Genomic DNA, 26595 nt, shown 5'->3' with positions numbered 1-26595 from the left:
GGAGTGTACCTCCTCTCTGTGCGTCGGTATGCTGTCGGGAGGACCTTGCGCTTGTCACGATCCTCCACCAGGAGCGGGTCCAAGGCAGGTCCAAACAAATTCGGAACCTTATAGGAAGCAGATGCCAGCCTCCACTTTGCCTTGAGGTCCGCCTTCCAATGTCGAAGCCAGAACAGACGTCTGGAAGAGACAGATGATGCCAAAGCCCTGGACGCAAACTTCACCGAGTTAAGAGAGGCGTCTGCCGAATACTCGGTGGCAGCCACAATTTTATTTATGTCCTGGTGTAACCTAGTCTCTTCCGGAGGCAGTCTCTGTTGGAGCTGTTTAAGCCAAATCAGCGTGGCCCTATTGAAGAAGGAAGTAGCAGTCGCCGTCCTGATCGCCCAGGCTACTGCTTGATGAGACCTCCGGAAGGCTAGCTCCGCTCTGCGGTCTTCTGACTTGAGACCATCTAGAGAGTCAGTAGACACTGAGGAGTTGGAGGCCAAGGACGCTACAGGTGGATCAACGGTAGGAAGAGCCAAGAGGTCCTCTAATTCAGGTGCAGAACAGTATAACTTCCTGTCAAGGGTGCTGGGCGATGTCAGTGATCCGGGTTGACCCCAAGGCGACTGAAGAACGTCCAGGAACAGGCGGGGACACGGAATCACCTCCTTGTCCGGTTTAGCAGACATAAATAAAGCGTCGTGGGGTCCCGCGGACGTAGAAGCGCCAGACGGGTCTACGCCAGGAGTGTTCAAATTGGTGGTAAGACGAGCTTTGTGCAGCAGCGACTTAAACATTGATGGACGGAACAACCCCGTGAAAGCCGGGGAATCCGGAGGTAAGTCCTCATCTTCTGAAAATTCGATATCTTCCGGGCATTTTTCACCTTGGTCAGAGCCAGCCCGGGAAGAGGAGGCAGACTGTTTCCTATCAGCACGGGTCGAGGTGACTTGATGACCCAGTTGAGCGGGCTGAGCCGAGGATGCGACCGATGGAGGCTGAGACACTTGTTGCATTCCGGCAGCCAAAAACGAAGAAAAAGCTGATGCGAAAAAGGCTTGCATGTCAACAGGTGCCGGGGTAAGCGCCCCATCAGGGCCCCGAAGTCCAGCCGCAGTAGGGGTAAACGTGGCCTCAGGGGGGCGACAAGCAGGTCTCTGGGAGGGAGTGATCCCCGCCCTAGACACATCAGGTAGCGACTGAGAGACACCCTTGGCAAGGTGTAACTGTCGGGCTTGTTGGGTAGCCTCGATGGCGTGCCTCTCTGGAGATGAGGCAGGAGAGTCCGAAGACGAAGAGTCCCGGACAATGGAGCCTCGTTGAGTTGCGCCTGTGCCCAGACCCACTTCTGCCACAGCCGCCAACCTCGCCTTGTCCCACTGTTTCTCCAGAGCATTGTGGCGGCGTTGAGCGTCTCTGTCCAAAGCCTTGGAAGATTTTGACTTCCGAGAGGTGTGGCTGGAAGACATGGAGCGTTTCTTGGATGCCTTTTTGGCCCGCTTGGCTGGGCTGTGTGGCGGGCTAAGGTCTGGCTCAAAGTCAGATGATAGTGCATGGTCAGCCATGTTGATAAATTGCTCAGACCGACCAAGGAGGCACGGAACTGGCAGGTAAGTATAAGGGGACCGGGTCTTGGATGTAGTCCACAGATGCCAACTGTCCTTTTTATGTATTTTATATATACAAATATTAATAACAATTTTTTTTTTGTAGTAAATATTAATAATGAAGGGGTATGTTAAACGATGCAGTTAGCATGCAAACAGCAAGATTAATTCCTTTTCTCTCTCTTTTTTTTTTTTTTTTTGTAAAAAAAAGGCGTAACTATATACAGAAGAAAGGAGGAAGTCCAATACTAAGAGGCTGAGAGCTCCTCTGGTCTAGATTGAGACGTAGAAGTATTTCAAATGACCAAGGCATAAACTGTCTGTTGCTGAGACAAAAGGCTTCCAAGGCCAAACTCCGCCCCTCGCTGCAACAGAATGGCGGGCTCAAGCTCAGGTAAAATGGCGGCGCTCAAAGGTCTCTCAAAATGGCGCCCGCTGTCGCCCTCAGGCCCGATCCAGGCAACCTGCAGGCCCCTCAAAGTCCAACTGGAACGTTGCTCACCGGTCCGGTGGAAGCGCTATCGAACGGAGGGCGCACCTCGAAGATGACGCTCCTCCAAACGCAAGGGAAAAGCGGCGATTTTAAAACGGCGGCAAGCCTGCGCGCCGAATTCTTGACTCACGCCGTCGCCGGGAGCCCAGAGGACGGGGAGCGCACTGACAGTGTGACGCTGCCCCGAAGCCGCCGCCGATGTCCAGAAGTCAGCGGGGAGAGCGACAAGCCTGCACGCTCATCCCCTCGCTAGCGGCCAACAATAACTAGCCGGATCCGCCCCGAAGAGTCGGAATCCGGCGGCTGCGACGCTCCAGGCGTGGGTGGCCCGAAGACTCACCGCACGCAACAGCAGCCAGAAATAAGTTCACAGAAGCACGAAAAAAAAGGGATAATCAACAATAAAGAAACAAAAACCTAAACGAGGAGAAAAAAAGTCAGGGAGAGCAGTGAAATTAACAGACTAAAGTCTAAAACAGCACAGCTCTGAAATTCACTTCAGTTCTTGCCAGTAACTGAGTGATAGACTGGAGGATCATGGGACTGGAGGCGTGTCCTAACAGGGAGAGTTTAACAGCTCTCACTCAGTTACTGACAGGATATGAAGTGAAGATCCCAGCCATGGACAGTGGGAGCAGCACTCTGGAAAATTTCTCTTTAGTTCCAGTTAGTAACTGTTAGTTAATTTCAATAACTGATAGTGGGCTTCTGAGAGTTAGCAGAATTTTTGCTGGTTCAGAAGCCATATCATGAATGCAGTCTGTGCACTCTTCAAGATGATAAAATTAGCAGTATAAAAGAAAATATCTAATAATGTATATGCTGATTTTTTTAATATTCAAGAAAGTTAAGCAGAAGTACCAACCCCCCCCATAATATAATCAAAAACTAACAAAATCCTATTTAAAGGATTTCTGATATGATCACCCTTTACACAAGTAGCTCCACATCTGAAATGTGCTCCTAATACATTAGTGAAAAAAATGATAACCTGCCCCCACATTCACGCAACATTTGTTACAGCTATGTCAATGAAATATCCAAATGAATTGAAACCATGTGAGGTAAATGCCAAAAATGATTGCTTGTCTGATTCTAATCATTCCAACTGTTAATTGTAAACTACTTTGAAAATGTCTGGTATTATTCCTATTTATCTCAGGCAGATTCATTCCTAGGTTATTTTTCTTATATTCCTCTTTTTCATATACTTTGCACCATAAGCCTCAAAATGGCATTGATTTACTAGGATAAATTAACAATATATTCCATTTACTCACTTAACTCCTTTGATTGAAAATGTACAAAAGACTACTGTATAAAACATAACATTTTATAACTTCTGCATATGACTTTATTAACTATTTTCAAGCTGGTAAGCTTATTTTTAAACCAGGAGTACTTATTTACAATAGGAGATGAGAAACCTATGGTCCCCCAGCTGTCACTGAACTGTCCAACTGAGCAGCTACAATGGTGAAGATTCCTAAGAATTGGAGTTCAGCAAAATTTTCCTAATCCTCCTTCTCTGACACAAATAGCATATTATCATATTTAACTATCGCAATTGTATTGTTCATCCTAGGCCTTGCCAAGAAAATGGGAACACAGCGAGGAAAAGTCTTCTGTAGCTTCAAACCCTTTGAAAAAGGTAATAATCTGGACAAATGGTTTCCAAAAATCTGGGGCTTAAATATTCTCTCTGGGAAAAATGTTTCATATAGAAAATTAATCCTGCAATAATGCATTTCTACCTAGATAATTATTAAGTCCATTCTATGACATGGTGACATTAAGTGCTAAGTGATGTAAGATGTATGCATTGGAAAGGTTAAACATCAAGCAGGGGCAAATGCAAACAGGCAATTTTCAGTTTTACCTCTTTAAATCAACAAGAGAGAGTTGTAGCTGACACATACAGCTTCTGCTTGCCCTTTATCATGTATGTGTTTCACCTCAAAAACTGTCAGTGACTTGTCAGAATCAATCAGAAAATCTTATGCTGTTCTGCAGTGATGTACAAGGTTAGACAGCAGAACACCAAATTTCTGGTAGTATATGTCAAGAACCATATGAAAACAGATGTCCTCATTATTCCATTGCTTGGGCACAAAGGGACATTGACCCTACCTTTCTGACCCATATTTGGCAGCAATAAGAGTTGTATAAATAAATTAAGAAAAAATGATGCATTCATCAAAACAAAAGAAGGTCAATGTCATTATTTCACTTACAAAGAAATTACATTCATCTTTCCATAGTGATCTTATCAGAAATCACAGTTTGCTACAGTGTCTCTAAATATCCTTGAAAAAAATAGTAATTATACTTTGGGAGCAAAAAAAAATCATCATGGAAAATATCATCCTGATCTAAGAAGAAGAGTGAATGCTTTCTTTCTCTTACATTGTTTAAGAATAAATTCTTGGAACATTTGCTTTGAAAAATAGGGGGAAAGACTTTTTCTTCAAGCTGCTAGTGAAGAGCAAATTGGCTTTTCTAAAAAGACTCAATTATGCCTTCCCATCCTATTCTTTAGTTGAATGGATAAACTATCCACATAATTTTGATGAATGGGGTATATGCTACAGATATCTCTGGGGAATGAATCAGATAAATAGTAATGACAGAATGACAGAATGACATGTCCAAAAGCAGTAGCCTTTTTGGCCAGCAAATTTAGTTTATGATAAATGAAAATGGAAAAGTGTATCCAGGTGTTTGGGAACTATGCATAGAAAGCCAAAGGAGGAGTCCATGGCCCTTGCAGAGTGGTCCTGGACAGTATTAGATGTAGGAAGTGTGCCAGTACACACATAGTACACACCATTAAGAGTTGTTAACTTAATTTTGTGAAGCTTCTTTTCTGGTAACATCTTACTGCAAACCAGGGCATACAAAACCTTTGCCAGACCAATTCTCAAATACAGCTCATCTGCCTGGAATCCACACTGTATAACGAACATTACGACAATTGAGAGAGTCCAGATGTATTTCACGAGAAGAGTCCTCCACTCCTCTGCTTGCAATAGAATACCTTATGCCACCAGGCTTGAAATTTTGGACCTGGACAACCTAGAACTATGCCGCCTACAATCTGACCTAAGCTTAGTACACAAAATTGTCTGCTACAATGTCCTACCTGTCAATGACTACTTCAGCTTCAACCGCAATAATACACGGGCAAAAAATAGATACAAATTCAAAGTAAACCACTCCAAACTCGATTGCAGAAAATATGACTTCAGCAAGAGTGGTCAATGCCTGGAATGCACTACCTGACTCTGTTGTTACATCCTCATAGCCCCAAAACTTTAACCTTAAACTGTCTACCATGGACCTCACCCCATTCCTAAGTGGTCTGTAAGGAGGCGTGATAAGCGCACCAGTGTGCCTTACCAGTGTGCCAGTATCCCTGGACCCGGCTGTTTTAGCTAATTACCATCCAGTCTCCAACCTGCGCTTTGTGGCGAAGGTTGTTGAGAGTGTGGTGGCGCGACAACTTCCCTAGATACAGCACAGAAACAGCATTGGTCGCGTTGGTTGATGATCTCTGGAGGGCGCGGGACAGGGGTTGTTCCTCTGTCCTAGTTTTATTAGACCTCTCAGCGGCTTTTGATACCATCAACCATGGTATCATGCTGCGCTGATTGGAGGGGTTGGGGGTTGGAGGCACCGTGTTGTGGTGGTTCTCCTCCTTCCTCTCTGACCAGATGCATATTGTGTTGGCAGGGGGGCAGAGGTCGACCTCAAGGCGCCTTGTGTGTGGGGTGCCGCAAGGGTCAGTCCTCTCGCCCCTCCTGTTCAACATTTATGTGAAGCCGCTGGGTGAGATCATCCGTGTTTTTGGGGTGAAGTTTCATCAGTACGCTGATGATACTCAGCTGTACATTTCCACCCATGATCACCCCAATGTTGCCCTTGATGTGATGTCCTGGTGCCTGGAGGCCGTATGGATCTGGATGGGGAGAAACAGGTTCAGACTCAACCCCGCCAAGACTGAGTGACTGTGGTTTCCGGCGTCCCGATATAGCCAGCTGGTTCCATCGCTGGCTATTGGGGGTGAGATTTTGCCTCCTTCAGAGAGGGCTCACAACTTGGGTGTCCTCCTGGATGCACAGCTGTCGCTCGACGATCATGTGACAGCTGTGGCCAGGGGGGCTTTTTATCAGGTTCGCCTGATACGCCAGTTGCGCCCCTTTCTGGATCGGGACTCCTTACGCACGGTCACTCATGCCCTAGTCACTTCCTGCCTGGACTACTGTAATGCTCTCTACATGGGGTTCCCCTTGAAGAGCACCCTAAGGCTTCAACTGGTCCAGAATGTGGCCCCGCGGGTGATTATGGGAGCTCCCATGTAACACCTTGCCTGCACGAGCTGAACTGGCTCCCGGTGGCCTTTCGGGTGCGATTCAAGGTGTTGGTTACCACCTTTAGAGAGCTCCATGGCTTAGGACCTGGGTACCAACGAGATCGCCTTCTGCCACCGATAGCCTCCCATCGACCAGTATGCTCCCACAGAGAGGGACTCCTCAGGATGCCGTCGGTCAAACAGTGTCGACTGGCGACCCCCAGGGGGAGAGCCTTCTCTGGGGGAGCACCTGCCCTTTGGAACGAATTGCCCGCGGAGATACGGAGGATCCCCGGCCTTCGCACCTTTCGCCTGGCCCTCAAGATGCTTTTATTCCAGCAAGCTGGGCTGGCCTAAAAAAATTTGAATTTTAATTGGGAAATTTTAGTTTTTAATTATGTTCTCGACCAGATTATTTAATTTGTTTTAATTAATTTTAACTTTTATTTACTGTTGGTTTTATCGTGGTTGTGCACCGCCCTGAGTCCTTCGGGAGAAGGGCGGTATAAAAATGCAATAAATAAATAATAAATAATAATAATACCGTCTCTGTCAAACTGTTTTCCATTTATTCGTACTCATTTCTTATGTATATACTTAAACCTGTTTAAACTTATATGTTTATATGTTATGTTCATACTTATACTTGTTTTCTCATACATGCTTGACAAACTAAATAAATAAAATAAATAAATAAATAATCTAATTTTGTTGCTTACTCCACCCCCAGCCATGGAAAATCTCTAAGTAATTTTAGATCAGTCACCCTACCCAACTCAACCTACCTTACAAGTTTATTGCAGTGAAAAAATAGGAAGAGAGATTGCTATGTATATACTTTTATTTCTTGAATGAATGGCAGGTTAAAATTCTAAAAATAAAATTCATAAGAATAAAAAGGGGCAAAATTGTCTCATCCTATGTTCATTTGTACTTTGATCATCTGGGATAAAACATCAGTTTCGTACCTATCTATCCAGCCATCTTTCAACCATCTTAAAATCTGTAGATAAAACTCCAAAGAAAAGTACAAGGAAGAAATAATGGTACAAAATTGCAGCCTGATGATTTTCACAGTAAATCCCTTTGTATATCCAAACAGGAAATAGTTTCTGTTTCTGTTTTTGTTCTGCTTTATGGACAAAGATATCCAAAATCCTTCTTCAACTGATGTCAAGAATTGATCATGAATATAAAAGATATATGAATGAATCCGATGTATGAATGAATCAGAGGTTATATGGCAACAGTCAGTGCCACATAAAATGCTTCATTTATTTTCAGCAAAGTAATATTCCACTGGCACCTGGGGTCCAGGCAGACACTTCCCTTGGCACTCATTAGTCTCCCATTCTTCACTTAAGGTTTTTTTTAATCCTTTTAATTAAAAATAACTAAATAAATAGGAGGTTGAATACTGCAAATTCTACTGATAGTTTCCTCTCCCCACCACTCCACACCAAAAGGTAAAACAGTAAAGTAAGAATTAGTAAGCTGGCATGTTTATGCCAATAAGGAAGTGAACAGAAAGTAGACATAGACAAAACAGTAGCCAGTAGTAGGAAATATGACTTTTGCAATAGAGTAGTAAATGTCTGGAACAATCTACCTGATCCTGATGTTAGTCTCTCTAATCCCCATACCTTTTACCGTAAACTGTCTACCGTGGACCTTTCAGGTTTCTTAAGAGGTTCCTAAGGGGGCGTGCGTAAGTGCACCAGCGTGCCTACCATCCCTGTCCTACTGTTCCCAATTATATGTAATCATTCTATGTGTTTATGGCTATGTTTTGCCAATTTATATCCTTTTTTTTTGTGCCAAAATTTTTTCATGTGTCCATGTCTGTGTCTGCTTTGTTACTTTTTTTCTTATTTGTTGACAAATAAATAAATAATAATAATAATTGCCCTCCTTTTCCTTTGGATTATTGGCAGAGATCTGCAAAGCCCCAGACCTATGCAAACCTTCCAGCATGTCCTTTCAGAACCTGAAGTTCAAGTGTTGGAAGAACTGGTAAAGCAAGAGTTACCAACAGAAGGTTAATGGAGAGCCTCTAATGCCATAAGTCCAAAACATGCCAATTTTTCAAGCACAACTATATCACTGTTGAGCTGGAAGTAAATTAGTTTGTTTCTATAAAACAGCTGAAGCCATCAGAATACAGAAGTCCAGTTCTGCTTTTAAAGTAGCTTACTGTTCTTGTGGAAAAGACCATTTTGTTTGCTTTCCTGTTCTACTACATAATCGATTCAATCCAAGAGACAAGCAAAGGTGACCAGCAGTAGCAGTGCCAGTACTACCATACCTACCACTGAAACAGTAGGTTGCCCTTCAGGTTTCTTACTATGATCAGATCAGACTCAGTATCCTAATACGGCCCTGTCTATGTCTCTCTCTCTTTTTCCTTTTGCTATGCTCATTGGTACCATCACTAAAGTGATTAGACTAATTCTGTCTAGAAATAACAGATTCTGGCAATGATTAAATGGTGCATCCTCATATTTACATCATTAAGCTCTTACTAAAGGCAAAACAATTACACTTCTGTAAAACATCAAAACATGTCTTTGAGCAAAATCAATAATCCAACAGCCAGGCATTATGAAGTTAATAGTCTATCAAGACATTAACAGTGTTGACTCCTGAAGAGAAGTCGAGAATTTTAAAAGACAAAACAATGTTTATCAGATGGGACAGATTGCTGCTTGTCTGACCAACTTAGTTGTGTGACAGAGCTATGAGCTGCCTTTGGGTTCACAAGTCCTTCAAAACCAAAGATTCATGCTAATAGAAAGCTTTTTCAGTGGAAAGCTCCCAACAATCTGAGTTAAAGTTTTATTTATTGGCTTTGACCATCTACTTCTGTTATCAGCCATAAGGGCCCACACACTTCATCAACTCTCAACAATAGCCGCAAGCTTGGACAATCTGTCTTGTGTCTTCATTGGGGCAAAACTTCAATAGAGCAGCATCATTTAAAAAGCAACCCACGCATAAAATGGAAACTCATTAAAACAGACTTTTTCAAAAGGGGATACCCTCAGCTCCAATTGAATTGAACTGTTTTTATTTCAAAGATGAAAGGTCCATTACCCAGCTATACATTCATGTGATCTTAGCTTAAGTGCTTTTTATTTGACTTAAAACCTTGGTCCTTCCCATGTCTTTTTGAGGCTCTGAAAACATAATAGGAAATTCAGTCTTTACTGCAGACAGTAAGACCTTTTATGTTTTTCCTTTCAATGACATCTCTTTTATCTGGGTGACTGGAGAATGACGAGGGCTGCTTTCACATGTATTTGTACAGAATTTTTAAAGCCTTCTTTCACATTAAACAATTGTCCTCTAAGTAACAGAAGAGGCTGAACATAATACAGGTGTAGTCATTTGCATTATAGATGGAAGAGTGCATAAGGAGTAAACGTCAAGCTATTCTAAAGGGTTATATGCAAACTCACCTTGAACTTATTATGAGGGTAATAATATAAAAAACCACACTGACTAATCTAAACTGCATGGAAACTATTTTTTAGCACACAGCATGCAAGCTATTGAGAACAATCAAGGTTAATATTATTCTAAATGTGTGTTGATGATTGAACACTAAATGAAATGAACTATATTCTCAGTTTCTTATATTTATTAAATGTCAAGAAAAATTTGTTTAATATTGTGCAACTACACATAAATATTCCCTGACTCAGCTACCCAACATTTTGACAGTAGAGAAAAAAATTATACAAACATTCAGTATAGCATATCTTTAAGGGATTATAAATGCATAAATATAGGCATTCAAGACCACAATGGAATCGCAGCAGAGTGGTTTATCACATTTATAGAAACAAGTCAGTAATACTGTTTTTAAGTAACTTAGAAACACAAAATGATAAATATATTATTATTGCTTAACGCATTGTAAGCCGCCCTGAGTCTCCGGAGAAGGGCGGCATATAAATCAAATTAAAAAAAAAATGGATTATACTATAGTGCAAATAATTACAATATTTAATCAACTGTTCTTTTAATAAAAAGATACCTAAATCTCACTTGCATATTATTATATTACTCAATTAACAACTTAAAATGAAACTGTCACCAAATGCTTATGAAAGGCAAAACATTATGCAATAAATATCACTTTGGTCAATTGCCAAAGCAAAAACACCCACTTTTTATTATCAGATTTTTATCTGTCCTTTACACACACACACAGAGTATCGCCAAAGGGTAAGATAGGTTCTGAAAAGCCAGTCTAATGGGAAGAAAAAGACTCACACCATCAACATGTCTGCCTTGTCAGTCATTAGATAACCTGTCAGTATAATGAGCTAAGGAGAACATGGAAGCTGCCAGAGTGAAGACCCAGCTTCTCACAATGTACATAGGTTTCCACCCCATTCCAACAGCCAGAGACCATACTCTAGCTGGAAAGAAGACAGGTAGAGTTTGGTGAATGTCAAAGCCACTGTGCTGTACAAAATCCAGAGCATCCATGAGTACATAATGTACAAAGATGGTATCCAAAGATGGCACCCAAAGAATACAAAGATGGCACCCAAAATGAGATGCTGAGAGAATACCAGAAGCAGCAGCAGACATGGAAAGAAGATCAAGCAGAGGAAGTGCCATGAGAAGACAAGCTCCTGCATGGGATGTACCATTGACAGAGAGCTGACATGGCTCATACTTAGCAATTAGCACTTAACAATTAGCAATAGCAATAGCACTTTGAGTTATAGTCTGCTCCACAGTGCTTTACAGCACTCTCTAAGTGGTTTACAGAGTCAGCATATTGCTCCCAACAATCTGGGTTCTCATTTTACTGACCTCTGAAGGATGGAAGGTTGAGAGAACCTTGTATGAGTCAGGATTGTTCTGACAGTTGGCAGAATGCAGAGTTACTGCATTCTAACCACTGCACCACAACTCCTACAGCGTCCGGAAAGGGCTGGACTAAAAGACAGCATGCAGGAACAACATACATGAATGGTACAACTGAGTAGCTGCCGTTTGTACAAAAATATCTACACAATGTATGAGCTAGATCCTCTCAGTTTAGATGGGATTCCATAGAAGTTGTGGAAAGTAACAGGGCTAAGATCCTGATCCAGATGGACAAGCAGGTAGTAGCCAATCAACCAGACATCACTGTATTAGACAGGAATCAGAAAACAGAAATGGTGATAAATACAGTGGGGCCAATGACAACACCACCAGGAAGAAAAAGTTGGAGAACCTGGGAAATACCAGGGTATTAAGAAGTGGATATAGAAAATAAAGGCCAAAGTGAGGTAGAAACATTTGAGACTGTGACTCCTAAGAGAGAAAGTGGTTGGAGAAAGTGGCTGGAGAAAGTGGCTCCAATATATCCAAGGAACAACATTAGAACATTTCATTCGGAAGAGTGTAGTGCTAGGAACAGCTACTGGTAAGATACTGTGATACCAAAGGATACTGTCCTCTGGTAGAGGACCAGAGATTGAGTAAGACACATACACTCATACAAGAAAGAATTTAATGTACATACCCACATATATTGTCAGCTCAAGGCAGAGAATATACCTTAATATTATTTCCTTCCCACTTATTATAAATCTACTAAGTCCATATTCTCTCTAGATCTGTTTAAAGGGTTAGGAAATGTTCCCAAACAATTTCAACGGGTACTCTGGATTAAAGGAAGAAGTATTACAGAAATGAAAATCATTCTTAGGAAACTCCCTCATATTATGCTCAAGACAATCTACAATGTAAAGGAAAGGCTCTTTTTCTTGGTAAAAGAAAAAGAGTAAAAGTTCAGGAAATGCCCCTCCATGACTGAAACTCAGTTAACACGCAGCTCTAGAAGAGAGATAAATTACAGAAGCTTCAACAAGCTTCTTGGCAGAATCTTCTTTTCATACCTCTATTGTTCCAAAGTGAAGAAACAAGGGCATGGATACCTCTGCAAGAATTCCTGTGTCTTCTAAGAGAATTAACCTCATGACTAGCCTAGAAGGCTCTTAATTTCTTTTTTGTATATCTTTTTCCTAATTTTTCTCCATGAAGCCAATGTTCTAAAGTCTGCATCTGACAAATAGATATGTTGGAAATCTGAAAAAAATATACGAATTTTATAATTGCGTCCTTCTTCCAATTAAGAATGGTAACTTTGGAGCAGTCTTTCAACTTCACTCTTGCCCAAGGAGTTGGGGGATGACATGTGATTGTGCATTCTGGGCTTTCTATTCCACTAGTGCTATCTCATGCTAGGGATGACAAAGTCCAGAATTTGCCTTGAGGGGAATGTTTAGGATTGCACCCAATAATAAGCTAGACTCATTATGAATAAAGATAACTGAAAGGAGGCAAATGAATAAAGAAACTGAATAAAGGTATATGTAACTGAAATTCAACTCTTACTCAGTTTAATTAATACTGTCAAAATGAGTACAACTCACAATTTCTCCCTTCTGCTACTTTAAGAAAGAGTCTAGTGACAATGCTTGCAAGAATTTTGGGGCCATCCTTAAGGTTTCTGGAGTTTATATGAAAGCCCTAGGACTTCAAGAGCTGAACCTCTGTCAGTGAACACAAGAAATAATCTTGTTTTTTTTTTCTATTCATATATTCTGTAGGAAAAAAACCTAAACTTGTTGTAGAAAACATATCTACAGAAGTATCTTTTACTTCTTTAAATGATGCTTGCAATTTCCAAATGCATTCCATGTACTGTTTATCAACCACTTGAAAAGTTTTTAAGCAGAAGGCTAGGATGAGGTGGTGAATCTGGCATCTGTACTGAAGTATGCTTTGGAAAAACAAGTTTTCTGCTGTGAAATGACACGACATAGTGCAAGTTATATACACAGTTACTCCTGTTAATTGGTAGCTGTGGTACTGAAAAAGTGTGCTTAGAGACTATTTACAGTATAGTAAAAACATTTACTACCAGTAGCTTAATCAAATTTAAGAACATCAGACAGATAGGGTGCTTTTTTAATTGTCTCATTTAGTTTTGAAACATAAGGCCCTGTTCACTTCATTTAAGTTTCACAATGAAGGGAAGCCTGATCAATCTGTCTTGTGTCTTCTTAGGGTGAGACTGCAATTGAGTGGAAGCAACAGATGAACAAAGCCCACATTCAAATCTGTAGCTCATTAAAATATGTTAAAAACAGGGTTAAATCTCAATTGTAAGTGAACAGTACTTGGCTTTTTTCAACAACATACATTTGATTAATAAACCATTCATTCATTAGCTTTCAACCAATGGAATAAATAGCCATGCTGTTTAAACCTTTAACAAGCTTGAAAAAAATGCTTTGGAAGGTGTGTATGTGTGTGTGTGTGAACGTGCAAACCATTATGAAGAATGACACCACTGGTAATCAACACATTTTTTTCCTCCTCAGATATCAAGCAACAGATTAAGGCTGATTTTATTCTCCTAAACTAAAAGAATAAAAATATTTTCTTCGTTATTATCTCACTTTTCCTCGATGTGTTTAAGGGAGCATATATTTCTGCCTTCAATGTCTATCCCCGTAAATAGTAAAATAAGTTGGTTTGTGTCAGCCCTTTATGATGGTCTACACAGGAAGCACCAACCATGAGTACTGACACTACCTTTATTGTAAAGTTATAGTACTTAATCTTGCAGGTCTTAAAGCACCTATCCTCTCCCTTGCTTTTACTCTCCCCAAAATGAGGAAGATCCCCTTCTGAGATGCTCTCTTGACCCCCATCCTTCCTATTGACTCAAATTTTGACAGCTGTCTAGACAGCAGCTCTTCCTCCTATCTCCCAAGATAATTCCCCCAACTATTACACTTTGGGAGATAGTAATTGGTCTAAAGCAGGGGTGTCTAACTCAAGGCCCACGGGCCGGATCTGGTCTGTGGGGTGCTTAGATCTGGCCCGTGGGGCTGCCATGGAACAGCGATGCCTGCGGTGCCTCCGCCAGCAAAAATGGAGCTCAAGAGGGCTGGCAGAGGATTGCAGGAGGCTGTTGCAGGTGAAAATGGAGCTTGGGAGCCTGTTTTTGCTGGCAGAACACTTAGGCCACCACAGGCACCCCCAACACGAGTGACGTTGAGCTGGCCACAGACCCTGCCCACACACACACGGCCCTCCGGAGGTCAAACACAATCCTGTTGCAGCCCTCAATGAAATCAAGTTTGACACCTCTGGTCTAAAATCTTTTAAGTAAGCTTTCATGACTGGGACTGAACTTGAATCTGGTCTTCCAAATGCTACTCAAATTTAATAGTGGGTGATAAGAGGATGCATGCCCTTGACTATGTTCTGTGCATACAATATATTTGAGTAACACAAAAGTAAATAAATATTTATGAATTGCACAAAATAGGACTATTCCAATCCTTCTTCAGTTCAGGAAACTACCAGTCTTAATTTTGACCAATATTTTGGTTAACAACCTTTAGCTGTGTAGCATTCGTAAGAAAAGAGGTTTTTGGGCACTCACTACAGCTCCTAAAGAGCACAGAAAGGGAATTTTTCTCTCTCAAGATTTACCTTTCTTTAGGCTGGTATGTAATGGGTGATTATGTCATCCCCTTTAGATGAGCCCCTCTTTTTCTGAGACCCCTTTTTGTTCTGTTCTTTCTGCTTATTAACTAAAGGGAAGGGGGCAAGTATCACTACCCAAGCCTTTTGGGACAGGTCAAGATACTCATAAAATTAGGTTGAAAGATCTGTAAACTTGCCACAGTTAAATCAAGGATTACCATATCTGTTTTGCAAATTTTTACTAATAAAATAAGTGTAAGAATAATTTTAAAAATACCCTATCTGGGCTATAAAAACCTGGATATAGTACTTCTTTCCTGCCATTTAATGAATGTCCAGATTTTGGCATCCTAGATCTAATAATCCTAACATAATAACCAGTATTGTTAATGATAACAATTATATAATATCTCATATATAATTTGTTTACATTAAAAATTGTCCTAGATTATAGGAAAGATCTATTCTTTTCCTGTGTTCCATGAAATAATATATAGAATTTAAATGATTACTTTAACTAGCCAATTATCAAAATGAAACATATACCACAGGATTTCTGTTTCATTGAAAAGTGGAAAAATAACTTGGCCCTATAAAAAGTGAAGAGGATTCATACAGGATTTGGCACAGAGGAATTAAAATAGACATAGTCCTTCAGATACATGAGATCTTAAGCTGATAATAGATCCTCAATTAACAGAATTAAGAGCAGGAACCATTTTTGCTACATTACAGTGTCCAGGTATTTTCTCTTCTGTTCAATCATGTCCAATTCTCAGAGGTTATTTGGACAAGTTCTTCGGGGGGGGGGGGGGTTGCAAGGTTTTTCAGAAATGGTTTGCCAATACCTCCTTCTTAGGTCTGAGAAAAGGTGATTGGCTCAAGGTCACCCAGCTGGCTTCATGCCAAAAATGGGACTAGACCTCACTGTCTCTGACGTTCTAGCTTCATGCCTTAACTAAACTGGTTATCTGCAATTCCTGGTAGTCCTAGACTAATCCTAATAATTCTAATTGCCAATTAAAAGAGATGCCTGCAATTATAATTCTGAAATATATGAAAGGTCTCTACTTATGGTATGGATAGTGTTGTAGGTAAGACATACTCATTCTATTTATTCACTAATAACTAATTCATAACAACCCTATGACTCTGAATTTTTCTCTGATTCTTTTTTGGGACACTCTTTGAAAACCAAGTAAACTATATCTACTTCATAATTACTTAAAACTTACTTAAAATTCTGAAAGCAGTCTAAAAAGTTAGTAAAGCACAATTTGCCTTTGCAGAAATTGGCTTTCTTCCAGGAAGCTTTGTTTTCTATGCTTATGAATTTGTTACTATTTTACCAAGCTTCTTATCATTTATTAGAGTAGTTTGTAAGGCTGCCAATTCATCGTATTATGATCTCCATTCTGAATTTTCTTTTTAAATACTAGAGTTAAATTGCTAATGTTCTAAATACTAATCTAGGAGAATCTGGAATAATTTTGGTTCATTTACCCTTTTTAATAAATATAATTTTAAAAGATTTACTTCACTTTGGAGTGTAAGATGAACTGCCACCCAATTGACTTCTGCACCCAGACCTTTCTGGTTTTTCTAATGTAATCTTCACCTCAAAAATTAAATACAAGTGTATTAGTTACGTTGCTTATAAAAAGAGAACAATGTCAATATTTTGTGGCATTCTATAAAATAAATTAATCAAATTTCAGAACTGAGATAGCAGAGGTGCCCTCCCTCAAGCTTCACTGTTTCATGAACAGGGCTGCAGATGCCATGCAACATGGTCAGAATTTGGCAGGGAGCCTGCCTGCTAAATAGTCTTCTTTGAAAAAAGCAAGGTGAAGGAGAAAGGACCAGTGGCCAGCATGTTGGCAAACAAGAGAGATCAAAAGACCAACCCTGGAAGCCTAAAAATCCATCTCAAGGCACGCAGCTTCTATGGGCCAAGATCCCATTCTAGCAGTATTAAAATGTACAGATTTCCATCCATACGGAAAAACCATATGGGATTCTTTCTCTTACAAGAGGAAAAGCAGCTGGGGATGAATTTGGCAGAGAAAGGAGTCTTTGGGGAAAAGGTGAAGCCACATCTTTCTCTTATTCTCCTTCTCTGCCGCCGCCCCCCGGCCCCCGTTCTGATCAAACAGCATTGAAAAAGACGGCACAAAACAGATGCTGCCAAGATGGGTGGAAGAGAAAACAAGGGGAGAAAGAGTGCCTGAAAGAGTATAGTTAAACTCTTCATGACCTGGTCTCTATTGACCCAAAATGCAAAATGCATTAAGATGTCTAAAATTTACTGGAAATAAAATTCCAGTGGAATATTGGGGAAAACTTTCTAAAAGAGGGGCTGTAGAATCAATTCCCCCCAAAGGTGGTGGAATTTCCTTTGGTGCATATGTTCAAGCAGAGGCTTAATGGCCATCTGTCATAGATGCTTTAATTTGGAAACCTGCACTGAACAGAGGGTTAGATTTGATGACCCTGGTGCTTCTTCAACTCTATTATTCAACCTTTTTGTCACAGTCAAGGGAAATAAACTTACACCAACACTGTAAATTAAGATGGTGATCTGTACTGCTGACCTAGAGGAATCTGAGACACAAATATATTGTAGAAGTGACTTTTATTTTGATCAGATAAATAATTTGGGAGGCTTCTGCTGGCTGCCAAAACCCCACTCATTTCTTGGGCAGAATGGACTCTACCATGCAAATGGCTAGAGTAACTTTGTTACGGTCTGAAATCAATTAAAAGTGAGCTTAATATCAAAGAATGAGAATGTGGTTTATTTATAAGAGATAGACATACACTTCTAAGTCCTATGCACAGTAAAGAAAGGACAGAAAAAGTAATCTAAGCATGAATATTTTCTGAAACAAAATGGCCAGAGTTGTCAGATACGCAATGCCTATCTCAGAAAAGAACAAACTTCAGGCAATGGGTCCCACTGTCAAGGCCCATATGAAGTCTTGGGAACGAGAAACAGTATCTACTAAACCCATATCCTGTGCAGGTTACAAAGTTCTTGTGAATTCAGTGGTCCACCACATCCAGCAAGAACTGATAATCCGGAAGGTTTTTTTCCCTTTTCTGGAGTCAAATGTTATATTTTCTGCTCCAAAGAAATATAGTGTCATTCTATAGAACAAGGAGGAAGCTTCTCATCTGGTAGAAAGAAATAGCAAATCCCATCATGATTTAAGAAGGAAGTTCACTTTAACTGATGCTGGCAAAGTCTTGATGTTTACAATTCATCTGAAAAAACAGTGTTGGGAAAACAAAGAGTATGGCCTGATCCTACTTATAATACCTAAACCTAGTGCTCCAAGTGAACTTGTAGCTACCTCATTGAATAGAAGAAAAAGAAAAAAAATCTCACTCACAAGGAACAAAGATGTGACAAAGTAAACTTTTAAGGAGTCCTTGGACAAAACCAATGGCTAGAGCCACTTTGATGGATTCTACATATACGTATCATTCTGAAGGGCTTTTAAAAATGATATTCCTAAAATGGAAAATGAGAACCAATTTAAGTGAGTGATTGAGATGCTGGACAAGCAGTGGGGAAACCTGAGTTTTAGATCTGCCCTAGGCACAAAAGCCAGCTGGATGACTTTGGGGCAGGCAACTTCCTCAACCTTAGGAAGAAGACAATGGAAAACGTATTATTATTATTATTATTATTATTATTATTATTATTATTATTATTATTATTAATAATTTAATTTGTATACCGCCCTTCTCCCGGAAGGGACTCAGGGCGGTGAACAGCCAAAATTAAAAAACATACAAATGCAAAAGTTAAGATAATTAAAAGAATTAAATCACTGGCTACCCAATTTAAAACCCCAAATCCATAAAATTTAAAATCCCAATTAAAACCATTTAGGCTAGGCTGGCTTGATGAAATAAAAACGTCTTCAGGGCTTTACGGAAGGTCTGGAGGTCCGGGATCAATCGTATTCCAGGAGGCAGCTCATTCCACAGGGCGGGTGCCCCCACAGAGAAGGCTCGCCCCCTGGGGGCCGCCAGCCGACATTGCCTGACCGACGGCACCCCGAAGAGGCCCTCTCTGTGAGAGCATATTGGCCGGTGGGAGGTTATCGGTAGCAGCAGGCGGTCTCGCAAATACCCTGGCCCTAAGCCGTGGAGCGCTTTAAAGATGAGAACCAACACCTTAAAGCGCACCCGGAAGACCACCGGGAGTCAATGCAGCTCGCGCAGGAGAGGTGTTATGTGGGAGCGCCACGTCGCTCCCATAATCACCCGCGCGGCCGCATTCTGCACCAGCTGGAGCCTCCGGGTGCTCCTCAGGGGGAGCCCCATGTAGAGAGCGTTACAGTAGTCCAGGCATGACGTAACCAAGGCATGAGTGACTGTGCACAAGGAGTCCCGATCCAGAAAGGGGCACAACTGGCGTATCAGGCGAACCTGATAAAAAGCCCCCCTGGCCACGGCCGTCATATGCTCTTCTAAAGACAGCCGTGTGTCCAGGAGGATGCCCAAGTTGCGGGCCCCCTCTGTGGGGGTCAGTGACTCGCTCCCAATAGCCAGCGATGGCACCAGCTGGCTATACCGGGACGCCGGCATCCACAGCCACTCGGTCTTGGAAGGATTGAGCCGAAGCCTGTTCCTCCCCATCCAGACCCGCACGGCCTCCAGACACTGGGACATCACTTCGAGGACATCATTGGGGTGGTCTGGGGTGGAAATGTACAGCTGAGTGTCATCAGCGTACAGATGGCATCGCACCCCAAAACCACGGATGATCTCACCCAGCGGCTTCACATAAATGTTGAACAGGAGCGGCGAGAGGACCGACCCTTGCGGCACCCCGCAAGCAAGGCGCCTCGAGGTCGACCTCTGCCCCCCTGCCAACACAGACTGCGACCGGTCAGAGAGATAGGAGGAGAACCACCGCAGCACAGTGCCTCCCACCCCCAATCCCTCCAGCCGGCGCAGCATGATACCATGGTCGATGGTATCAAAAGCCGCTGAGAGGTCTAACAGGACCAGAACAGAGGAACAACCCCTGTCCCGGGCCCTCCAGAGATCATCTTGAAAGGTTATCTTGATAACAGCAGGAACTTGTTTATATAGTTGCCAACAGCCAAGAGTATTTCCTCCAAAAAGCACTAAGTAGAATATGTGAGGTGACATCCCCTGCAATTTGTTAAGTATATTAATAACTAGATTAAATTTATTTGTGGACGTGGCTAAAAAGCTGGAAGACAGACTTATGGAAATGTATGGTGAAAAAAGTTATCACCAAACCTAGCAAACTATTACTTTGCCAATTACTATTTGATATAAAATTCCATGCTGATTTAGTTATTAGTTATTAGGGTTTTTTGTTTTTGTTTTTTTTTTGTTTTTGCTTTAATTTATATGCCGCCCTTCTCCGGAGACTCAGGGCGGCTTACAATGCGTTAAGCAATAGCCTTCATACTTTTGTATATTTATACAAAGTCAGCTTATTGCCCCCACAATCTGGGTCCTCATTTTACCTACCTTTGAAAGGATGGAAGGCTGAGTCAACCTTGAGCCTGGTGAGATTTGAACTTGCAGTAATTGCAAGCAGCAGATGTTAATTACAGTGCTTTAGTCCACTGTACTACAGGCTCTTTTTTAGTTTTAGTTGACAACAGCAAATACAGCTGTGCCTGATACACATAGAAATTATCACCAACAATTCAATAAAGACATGAAATAAATAAAACTATAAGTTACTTCCCTTGTAATTATGCTTGCATATTAATTATGTTTGCAAATCATAAATAAGATAATAATTCCTGCAATATAAACTACATAGCTTTTTCACTTAAAAAGACAGATCGTATTTATAGTAGATTATAAGAAGCATTTGTAAAATTATTTTAAATGCCATGTTGCAAGTTAACTTTTTATTACTCTCTACCTTTTTTTATTACTCACAGCAAGAGTACTTTAAATTTTATTGCTGTATTTATTATGATTAGGTTTCAGCTTTTTATTGTAGCCAACCGGGCCATGCTGCCTTTTGTTTCTGATGCCCTTTAACATGTCACACATTTATATACCTGCTTCTCATTTACCATCCATACCATCACACCAAAAGTTTATAACATACTTTTCCTCAGTGTATAGATTAGCCTAGACCAGGGCTGTCAAACTCATGGCCTGTGGCCCAGATGCATAATGCTCTGGCCACGCCCATGCCCGGTTTAGCGAAGGGAAAAAAATGTCGAGATATGTCACATGATGACGCAAGTTTGACACCCCTGGCCTAGACAGATATGAATACAGCTTCTAAAGAACATCGAGAGGATAGCATACTTATCTAAAAGTGATTCTGTATACCTGATTTATCAAGGTATGAAACTTTTTAAATTGGTACTTCAAGAGCCTTGATAGTACAATGGTTTAGTGCACCCTGTTATTAACACAACTGCCTGCAATTTCTGCTGGTTCGAATCTCTCCAAGGCTCAAGGTTGACTCAGCCTTCCATCCTTTCTAAGGTAGGTGAAATGAGGACCCAGTTTGTGGGGGCAATAAGCTGACTTTGTATAAAATATACAAAAGAATGAAGGCTATTGCTTAACGCATTGTAAGCCGCCCTGAGTCTCCGGAGAAGGGCGGCATATAAATCAAATAAAAAAATAAAAAAATAAATTGACTTAAATGAGCCCAGTATTTCTGAAAAAGTTATTGTTGCATTAGGAACAAGAGTAGCAACAGTTGTACTCATCTCTTACAGCTTTGTGGCCATGTGTATTGTTAGAGGCAGCCAGCTACAATTTAATTAATAAAACTAAATAGATTCCAGCGTTTTGCTCTTCAGAGCTCTGTTTTAAGCATGGTCTGTTGAACAAGCCATAGCAGCCTGCTTGACACATAACCAGAGAGATGCATTTTTCATGCTAAGGGCCACACATTGCCTTTGGGTAGCGTGTAATGCTGTGTGTATGTGTGTGTTTGCAAAAGTAAGCAGAAGCAAGATAAAGAAATGGATGAAGTCAAAACAAAAACTAAATATGCTTTAACACAATTTTAATCAGCATGTTATTTGAATATTTCTCAGGTATTGATTTTTCCTGTAGTATGTTTAAAACTACAAACTACAAGTTGCTGTCTATTTTGAAGGTTGAATTTAAAGTTTTGGGGGACTTCATGAAGTTATGGTTGCATTTAAGACAGAGTTTTTCAAATTTGGCAACTTCAGTATTTGTTTCAATATTCAAAGTTCAATATTTGGAAATTCTGGGAGTTAAAGTCCACAACTGTGCCTGACTAGGTGGCTCAGTGGCTATGATACTGAACTTGTCAATCAGAAAGGTCAGCAGTTCGGTGGTTTGAATCCCTAGTACAGGTATGCGTGAGCAGGGGGTTGGACTAGATGACCTCCAAATTCCTTTCCAACTCTGTTACTGTTAACTCCTGGAAGTCTTAAAGCTGCCATTATATCAGTGTGATATAATGCTTTGAGGGAGGTCTTCATGGAGTCTTGTATCATATAAATAATATCTCAACATTTATTTGTCTTTTGAATTGGATTTTCATTCAACAAGATAAAAGGTCTGATAGAAAAGAAGTAACAATATATACCTATTAGAAGAAAGTCCAGTGGATACAAGACAGCTTACTATCTGGGAATCAGTGGTAGATTCCTCCCGGTTCAGCCCAGTTCCGCCGAGCCGGTAGCGGTGACGATATGACGTCACCGAACTGGTTCTGCCCCCCCGCCCCCCCGCATTATTCTTACCTTTTATTTGGCCCCACCCCCAATCTATTGCTGCCTCCTGAGTCTCAGCTGATGGACTATAAGGAAAAACTGTTTAAACTCTTGCCGCGGGGCTTCAAAGGGCCGCCCTACAGCTGATCAGTGGTAAAAGGAAGTTTGGTGGTAGACCAGTGCCTCCAAAAACAAATGAGTAGACCGGTGCCTGCAAAAATAAATGGGTAGACCAATGCCTGCAAAAATACATGAGTAGACCGGTGCCTGCTAAAATAAATGGTTAGACCAGTGCCTGCAAAAATACATAGTAGACCAGCGCCTGCAAAAATAAATGGGTAGACCGATACTGCTAAATTCTAAAGAATTGTCACATGACCATCAAGCCACGCCCACAAAATAAGCCACATCCACAGAACCGGTAGTAAAAAAATTTAGAACCCACCCTTGCTAGGAATTGAGTATAATGATTGAAGAATATGCTCTCATTTGGGGTTAGGAGTATACATTAATTACGTTTTATCCTTTTTAAAGTTAATTTGAAAAGTATGTTGCTTCCAGTTAAAATTGTTGATCAACATAGTTTAATCTTTTAATTATTGCCATGTGAATTTGAACTGAAAATTTGGCTGATTGTATAAAAATGTGTTAAATATAAACACATATGCTTTTGTAGATTTTTAGAGAGATTTGTTAATTGCTTAATGAAAGATGTCTTCCAGATACTGCAGTCTTAATTTAGTTCAACATATTCAATTTTATATTAAACAATATTCATATGTGTGCAATGAAATGACAAAGCCAACTGAAAAAGCTTAAAATGCTAATGGATGAAGTGCAACTGAGTGCTAAACTAAAATCTATAACATTTATTTCAAGATAAAAGGTGGTCTTTTAAGGAGATTATGTATATAAAAAGTCATATTTAATAGAGCAATTAACATCACAATATGTTTTGTTTCACTCATTCAGTGTCTATCATAAATAAATGGTGAAATCTTTAAATTGTGCATGAAACTAGAATGAATGCTTTTTAATAAGCAATACAAATGTCATCTTTCTATGGTACCACCAAAATAAATAAAATAAAATAAACCCTCTTTGCTGACATTTAAAATCCATACAAATATATCTAGCAATTATCCTTCTTAGGAACAATTCTAGGCTTCATTTAGTGAAACCAATCAGCTTTAATTGATTAATAAGTGGCAACACAGTAGTAATGTCAACCATTTTTGCAAAAGCAAATTGCTAGCAATGCCAAGCAGATCTGTGTCTTTATTTTTTTTTTTTGCTTTAAACAAGACCTTCGTCTGGCATGATCTTTTCTTTTTCCCCAGTAGGGAGCATAAGCCCTCTAGCTTCCCTGAATGTTTCCTGCTAAGGCTGTACCTTGGCCAGAGTACAGCTGCTCTGAACCAGTCTTTGTATTGACAATGGGGTCATCCCACCATCTTCTTTTCAGATCAATATGATTGGTACAAACAATAGTTTGATTTTGATTGCTCTAGAGCACGCTTGGGTAGAATCTCTGAATGCAAGAGAATTGCTCCAAAACAATGGCCCGCTTCATCATCCAAAGCATCCCTTTTTCAGACAGCTGCCTCTGCCACACTCCCCCTGACAAATGTCCAGAAAAACAGATGGTTACAGCATTCACGGGCAGTTTAGTGAAAACCCCAGAGTCAGCTATTCAAGATATCTTATCATCATGCTCATAAAAAGAACTATTTCCTAAAGCTACAGGCTAACAATACCTTTAAAAATTGCTCTCTGATATCAGAGAAATCAGAAGATATACGTAGACTCTTTTTAGATGTCAAGGAATACAATTAACATATTTTGAGCACTAAAATGCTGGGGGTGGGGGGGTGTTTTTGTTTTACCAAGTTGATGATATGGTGGCATTGTGAAAATTGTGGTGCGTGCCTAAAGCACACAACTACCAAACTCAACTACCAAACAGTAGCATGAGGCCTAAGGATGTCTCAAAGATCCTGTCTGACTGTTTTTAACCTTTAAAATAACAGAAGATCTGATGTGATATTTCACTGTACAGATTTTCATTTAACAGACTGGAGCGTACGGTCCTAGGAAAATGTACTTTGGCTCAGTTGGTGCATGTCTCCCAAACATGAATTCCATCCCAACACTTTGGGGATTCTTTTGAAATGACAGCAACTGCCTCTTCACTGATGTAGGCCCTTCTTTGCCCTAATTTCTCTCAGACAGGCAAAAACTAAATTAGGTTAGGTTAGGTTAGGTTAGGTTAGGTTAGGTTAGGTTAGGTTAGGTTAGGTTAGGATAGGATAGGATAGGATAGGATAGGATAGAATAGAATAGAATAGAATAGAATAGAATAGAATAGAATAGAATAGAATAGAATAGAATAGAATAGAATAGAATAGAATAGAAATGCCTTCTAGTCCAGCTCCCTCTGGCAGAAGACCCTATACCAGGGCTGTGAAACTCGCAGCCTGCAGGCTGGATGCATCACATGCTGGCCACACCAATGCCCTGTTTAGCGAAGGGGGAAAAAAGTCCCGCTGCAACGACGCCGTGATGACACGAATTTGACCCCCTTGCCCTATACCATTTCAGACAAATGGCTGTCCAGTCTCTTCTTAAAAACCTCAAAGATTTCAAAGTTCTGATGGCCACACGCATACATACATGGTCATATGATTGCATTTTTTGCTCTTGGAAACTGGTTCACATTTATGGCTGCTTTCAGCATTCTGATGCTGCAAGCATGTGACTCTAATAATAATTATATATATATATTTGCCAGTTTCTGGCGTTTACTTCCAGTTTCTGGGGGGGGGGGAGAATCCATTGGGTATAATAGAATAACAATGGTGGCATTTGTTTAACAAGCATGGTGTCCACTTAACGACCACACCAGAAGATTGTAAAATTGGGCACAGTCACATGGTGACCCACTTAATGACCACCATGACTTATGACCATAATTCTGGGCTCAATTTAGGCCCACAAATTGAGGGCTATCTGTACTGAAAACAAAGGCAGCCCTATTTTATACATTTAGGAGGCTTTAAGATTAAAATGGGTTAAGTCTTATATTAAAAACTACAACCTTAAAAACATTGAACCATTATTGGGAGAATCATGGTTGAATTCCACAAGATTTGGATAGAGTCTCCAGATCAAATGGGTCTTTTTCTTAGGATTGGGAACAGTTGCTGAGAACAGCTGAACAATCCCAGAAAAGACACAACTGTTTCAAGAAATTGTGCTATGTGCTTCCAGATACTACTTTTCCCTTCAAATGTGAGGTGCTGCACAGCCCTAATGAATAGTGCAAAATATATCAATGTAAGACTCATTGAGTTCATTGCATTTAACTCTAAGTAGATGTATTACATTCTTAACAACCCTGACACAAAACATTACTTTGAAATAATGCCTAGTGACATCAGCTTCAGGATCTGACCTTTTCTGGCCTTGTGAGACATACGGGAGTGATGGATAATTTGTTGAAACTGAACCCAGAAGACCTATGTTCAAGTCCCCATTCCACCATACATCTTACTGGGTAATTTTGGCCTAGTCATTTTACCAATCCTCTTCATATAACTCCTTTGGTAGGAATAAAATCTACTGGTGAGTCTGCTTTCCCAAATGTGTGCACCTTGACTTCTCAGAGGAAAAAGATAACTGCTCCAAAGTGAATCTGCCAATCCTGCAAGATCCGAGAGAGGTCTCTTCAATAAGGTGACCAGATTTTAACATTGGTAAAGAGGGACATTGTGGGCGTGGCTTATTTTGTGGGTGTGGCTAGCTGGTCATGTGACTGGGTGGGCGTGGCTAGCTGGTCATGTGACCGGGTGGCCATGGCTATGTCTATAGGGTAAGGTGAACAGATTTTAACATTGGTAAGAAGGACACCATTGTGGG

General features: G+C 40.6%; 1 protein-coding gene across 1 annotated transcript in view; it reads right to left on the bottom strand.

The window, feature by feature from the left end:
* CYP7B1 (cytochrome P450 family 7 subfamily B member 1) overlaps positions 1 to 26595 on the bottom strand; it is a 129801-nt gene that overhangs the window by 80482 nt on the left and 22724 nt on the right. The window lies entirely within an intron of this gene.

The sequence above is a fragment of the Pituophis catenifer genome, unplaced genomic scaffold, assembly GCF_029215685.1.
Source record: "Pituophis catenifer annectens isolate HBS135680 unplaced genomic scaffold, rPitCat1.0.hap2 SCAF_3, whole genome shotgun sequence".
Lineage (NCBI taxonomy): Eukaryota > Metazoa > Chordata > Lepidosauria > Squamata > Colubridae > Pituophis > Pituophis catenifer.
Note: the sequence above shows the minus strand (reverse complement) of the source record. Positions and strands in the feature narration are given on the sequence as shown.